Source organism: Quercus lobata, chromosome 5, assembly GCF_001633185.2.
Source record: "Quercus lobata isolate SW786 chromosome 5, ValleyOak3.0 Primary Assembly, whole genome shotgun sequence".
NCBI lineage: Eukaryota > Viridiplantae > Streptophyta > Magnoliopsida > Fagales > Fagaceae > Quercus > Quercus lobata.
In genome coordinates, this window is record NC_044908.1 from 33,341,308 (window position 1) to 33,347,009 (window position 5,702).

The 5,702-nt window shown below is 34.4% G+C and overlaps 1 long non-coding RNA gene across 9 annotated transcripts; it reads left to right on the forward strand.

Annotated features, from left to right (window-relative positions):
• The first annotated feature begins 374 nt into the window (after positions 1-374).
• LOC115989512 lies at positions 375-5,302 on the forward strand. 9 transcript variants are annotated; one of them, XR_004091968.1, is made up of 11 exons: positions 375-854; positions 943-999; positions 1,428-1,694; positions 1,805-2,086; positions 2,514-2,624; positions 2,722-2,779; positions 3,033-3,090; positions 3,204-3,342; positions 3,470-3,570; positions 4,514-4,869; positions 4,993-5,302. It is a non-coding gene; the product is annotated as an uncharacterized LOC115989512 (long non-coding RNA). The 9 variants fall into 9 exon arrangements; XR_004091969.1 differs by having other exon boundaries at positions 3,210-3,342; XR_004091971.1 differs by having other exon boundaries at positions 1,428-1,501; positions 1,691-1,694; positions 2,722-3,090.
• Positions 5,303-5,702: the final 400 nt, after the last annotated feature.

The following is a 5,702-nucleotide window of genomic DNA, read 5'->3' on the forward strand; positions in this document are numbered from 1 at the left end:
AAAATTTACAATATTTTATTAATAATATAAACAAAAGAAGAGGGGGGAGTGTTAATTTTTTCAAACCTTAAGAGAGGTAGAGTATTTTTTCCATTACGGTTTGAAGTGGAGTGTTATTCCTCCAAATCTCAAGAGAAGGAAGGGTAACTACCCCTAATTTTTTTTTTTTTTTTTAATGTTTATAAAGGTATCACATGGCCTAATCATCATGATTCCAGTCTTCCTTTTTATTTTCATTTTTTTGAATTATAGATAAACTTCAAGATATTTAGAATGAGGCTCAGAATTCTTTTAATTTGTTTAACAAATATCGAAGTAAACCTTTGTAGTAATATAAATATTTTTGTTACACTTATGAAAGAGATGCTGTTAAATGTCAATGAACAAATTCGGATTGTAAGCTTAGAGTATGTTAAGTTACATTATGATTTGACTTGGGCAATATGGCATGCTATTTAATCTCAGGTAAGACACTGGGGCAGTTCAAAGCTAGTGCTGCTTCAATACCTGCTAATAGCAGTTGAAACTCACTGCTCATGTCTCAATGGGGACTTGTTCAGACTCTCTCTTTTTGGGTTTTGGGAAGTTTTGGTGAATGGGAAGATGTGAAGTCCTCTCCAAAGGACAGGTTGCTGCATTTGGTTCTTTGTTCACTTTCAAAGTTAAGAGAGCTCAAAAGGCTCAGCACATTACTGCTCTTGTAGAGACAATGGAGTCAGAGGCAGAGGGAGAGAACTGATCAAAGTCTGGGAAGGTGCTTTTACATGACAAATCAAGTCCGATCAGAACACTCATGTCATTACCAACAATTATTATCATGCTTTTTAAGGCTAGAGATGCTCTGTACTTCTTAGGTTTGTTTAATTGATTTGTGTTTGTTCTTAATAAACATTGGACCTGTAATCATAAATGATTTCTAAAACTTTATCAATTCTTCTGCAGGTTTTCAGACACAAAATTCATGAATGTTGAGGCCTTAGACAATAGTATACGAACCTAGTAAGCCTCCTGCAACCAAAACTTCCATATAGCTAAATTACATACGATGTGCTGCAATGACATCTGTCCTGCTAGCATGTTCTATTTACTTCATGTTTGGGCTGTATATACATTGGTGTAATGTGGAGAAATGAAGAGAATGATGCCTCATAGCTCCAATTTGACTGAAAACATATCTTTTATGAATTTATAGGATATTAATTGTGACCGTAAATTCATGATGCCTTTAGAACTTCCTCATTTTTCATGTGAGTTTAATCAAATGTCTTTTGAATATTCCTAAATTCGAACTTTTGTTTGAGTACCTTTCCAATGGTATTAAGTATTCTGCTTACTTCAAGTAAATTTGTTCCTCGTCTAAGGATTGTGTGTTGTTTTCATCACTACATAATTTGGATCTGAAATCCTCCATGGTTTCACTGATGTAGCTCTCTTTCTATCTTCTACGAAAACTCTGAAAATGTAGCTGGAATCTGCAGAGAAGACATGGAAAAAGTTATCGGTACTGTAAAAGTTGCAAGTAGATTGATTTCACTATCATGTTTGTTTGTTTGTGTGTTTTAGGGCCAATTATATATTTATTGAATTAATTTGTTGTCTCTGTACTTGTATGTCCTTCAACATCCTTGCATACATATGGATGATGAAGTCATTACATGAACTAAAATCACAATGTGACCCTGTTTTATAGTCAGGTAATGTGTTGTAGTGTTGTACTCTACCCATTTTAGTTAGATTACATTTATATTTATTTGTATATTTATTTTTTGATAAATATATCTGAAATAAGTTTCACTTAATGAAGGATTGGCTGAAGAATGGTGCCACAAACACTTTCTGCCTTGAGCTCTAGTACAAGTTATCCAGAGGGATCGGCTGCCTACCTCTGTTTCTTCACTGAGGATTGATGATTAGTCTCCTTTGCTGAAGGAAAAGTGCTGCGATGAGAAGAGGGGAAAAGAATGGAGCAAGATTTCTCACTTCCCATCATATTAATTGCTGATGATCATATGAAACTGAAAATGTAGACAAAGTCCTCATCACTTGTTTTCTTCATTTACATGCAGCAACATAATATTACAGTTTGGTATGCCCTTCTTGTTGTGCAGAACCCAGCAAATTGTCATATTGATTTGGTACCATAACTCAAAAGTGCTTCAAGAAGCAGTAAAAACATGTTTTTTTGAGAGAGAATTTCTCTCTTCCAATAATCAGTTCAAGTCACTAAAATGTTCCCTGGCGTTGAATTTTTTGCTTTTGTTATTAGTACTAAAGTCAACTAAACCTTAATTCCAAAAAAAAAAAAAAAAATCATGCATCACAATATAACCCAAAAAAAAAGGTTCAGCTTTCATCTTCCCTATTCATTGGAAAAGCTATTTAATGATGTAACATGGGATAGCTAGATACTGATTAAATGATTTGATGCATTTATTGGTTTATTATTTATTTGAAATAATTTGTTATTGAACGATAAAAACATGATTGTTATTCATTCTCTTTTTCTTTTACAGAAATAACATTTTATTGACCAATCGCAGGAAAAGGCTATGTGGTCCATTGCAGAATAAGCTTGTTCATTATTTAGACAAGTATTTAACTCTGGGAATTTCAAAGGATTAATGGTATGTTCTGACTTTGATTTTTCGCTACTACTGAATTAAGCATTTGCTTGACTATCGATAATCCTTGGTTTTTTGGTGAATGTTATGGATTTATCAGCTCACTACCAACAATTGCAGTTCAACTTTTAAAATGTTCATGGGATTGGCATGAGGAGGTACGGATGGCTATATTTTTGGGAGCAAACTCCAAGAAAATCTTAAGCGCATGGATACTAGTTATGCCTTGGAATGAAAGACAGTTCTGAATCCACTTTGATTTTTATTATTTTCTTTACTTTTCTTTCTCAATTTATTTTCAAGGGGTGCTGCACTATTCTACACGTTTTTCAAACAACAATATGCTGTAAATAGCCGTATGAGATTTCGGTTTGTGATTTTGAAAATTATTACCATGCTTTTAAATTCCAGGATGACTGAAACCAACCTACCCAACCTCCCTCCACTCAGACTGCACCCAATACTTCTTGTAAGTATATTAACCTCTTCTTCCCATCAATATTTCTGCAAGTAGCTGCACCACCTCATCATTCTTTCAATATTTCTGCACAGAAGTTTCCTAAGTTTTTGTATTTGCTGAAGCTACAGGTTGGCCCTGAGGGCTTGTGTTTACTTTTTTTCCAAACAAGACTCCCAAGAGCAATGGCAAGAATGGCCACAGGTGGTCCTCATTTTTAACACTGAAATTTGATTAAAAGAACATGTCCTTCAAGCCAGTCGAGTATGAATCATGATCTTGAAATGTCTACAACTTGATTGTTTTCTATGTGAAATATCAAGGGACTTTCCTGCAATTATACTGTTGTTCCTATTGCACATAAGTGTTGATTTCCATTTATATTCTGTAGGACTCGTTGTTGGCTTGGTGAGAGAAGTGAGGTTAGGAAATTAAGGAGAAAAAGTATTTTTAAAGGAGTATTAACAGTTGCGGCACTCCAAAGCTAACCTGGTACTCCATCTATCACTGCACTTCCAACTTGATTTTTTTTTTTTTTTTTTTTCTGGATTTAATTAAATAGTCAAGGCCAGGTAGGAGTTTCACAAACTCTAGACTACATGTTGAAACTTTAGAGCAGGATTGCTGTGATCTAGTTCTTGAATTATTATTTTTTTTTGGGTGAGGGGGGGGGGGGGGGGTTTGTTATGATGGAAAGGATGGGAGTTGTTATGAACTATAGGGATTGTGCATTTATAATATCTTTGGTAGATCCTGAGAAAAGTTCTCTCAGCAACTTTGGGGCTTTTGACCATGATCTTCATAATGACCATAATTCATTGCTAATTATCATTGATCACAATAATGTGAAAATTGAGAAACTTCTCAGAATGTTGCTTATGTAGGGTTTGTCTCCATGATATGTTTAATACAATTTGAGTTTAGCAATTGACATGGTGAATTAAAGGAGAGTAGTTGGAAGAATAAATTAGCTGATACTCTAAATATAATAGAGATATAAATCTATATGGGTGCTACATGACCAAAATATACATATTTTTTCATTTTGTATTGAATGTTTCACAGATCTACTCATTTGTATGCTCATTATTTTCGCCTATGGCCATTGACCTCAATGTTTATTGTTGATATCCTGCAAAACTGTGGCCAGATTCTGATCCAAGTTTCCTTAACAAATTGGGGCTTTAGACAATGATCTTATTGTTAGTTACTCCAACTCACTTCTTTTTTTTTTCAACAATAGGAATCACGAACCCTATCTCCGATAAGGGAATTTTAGCCAAAGTAGCTTAAAATCTCAGCCTCTATATTGAAAAACAAATATAGTATTTATTGATTCACAACATACAAAACATTAATAGAAACTTCTGTGGAAGAAATTGGCTCTGCTAGCTAAGTTTCTAATGTCAGTCTCTTATTATCTTAAAACATCTAGATTTGATCTCAACAAGACTCATTACTCCAGTGCCACCTAAGGCTCCAATAAGTCCATTACTGACATGGTGTGATCCAAATTCTCAATGTGCATACCATATGCAAGGAAGGGGACATTAGACTTATGATTGATGTTACCTTAAACATAAGATTCAAGACCTCATTGACCAGGACTTCTGGAGTCTGTATGTTAGTCCCATTAATCATCCGGAAAGAGAGGATGCAATACCACTTAAACATTACAAGAGACAATGACATGATCAATATTGAGAGCTATGGCCAGCTAACCCTATCTCCAATAGCTTACGACATTCACAAAATTGTAGGCTTGCCACATCAATTGAATGTTACAGTCAGGTATATATTCTACACAATCCGGTATAGTATGTTATGATTGTTGTCATGTATTTAACAATTGCTTCACATTTCTTTAATTCTTGGATTCTTCTTATTTGTGGATGCTTAACTCTGGTTTTGCAGACCCACTACGTGCATGGAGTATATTGCTATTGCACAACCAAGTTGTTTATCAAATACAGAATTTCATTTAACAGCCAGATACATGCCACAAAGACAAAGATCGGCATCAGTTTTCTTTTTTGTTGATACTCGTGAATCATATTCCTAATCATCACCTATCCTTTTAATTCTTTCTTTACAACACATTGTCAAAGCCAAGATCAAAATGGCATTAGCTCATATACTTTAAACCATTGAGCTGATTGTCATTATTATAGAAATAGAGAAGAGTTTGAGTTCATCCTTTGTTGTTAGAAAAATTTACTAGCCATTTCTGAGATATTATGCTCCATTGGATCTAATTCTCTCTTGTTGATTACAATAATGTTTGAATTTAAAAATCCATCATCCAGGGTGTATTTATCACAAGCAAAAACTAATGGATTCCATTTACCATATAGGGAAGGAAAATTTGTATATTTCATATGCCTAGTTTTAAATCCAGTTTTGATCTCCAGATGCAACAATCTCACAATGATGGGTTTGCAAAGGCTATTTGATATTTTGAAATTGGTGGTGGATGTGAAGATGTGAAGTCATCCCCTGAGGACAGAGTGCTATTTTTGGTTGTTCTCTTTGACTCTAGATGGCTCAAAAAGTCTCAGCACTCTTGATGTCATTGTTGTGCTCACCAGCAGAAGCTTCCCAATTCCCTTTTGTACATCAAGAAT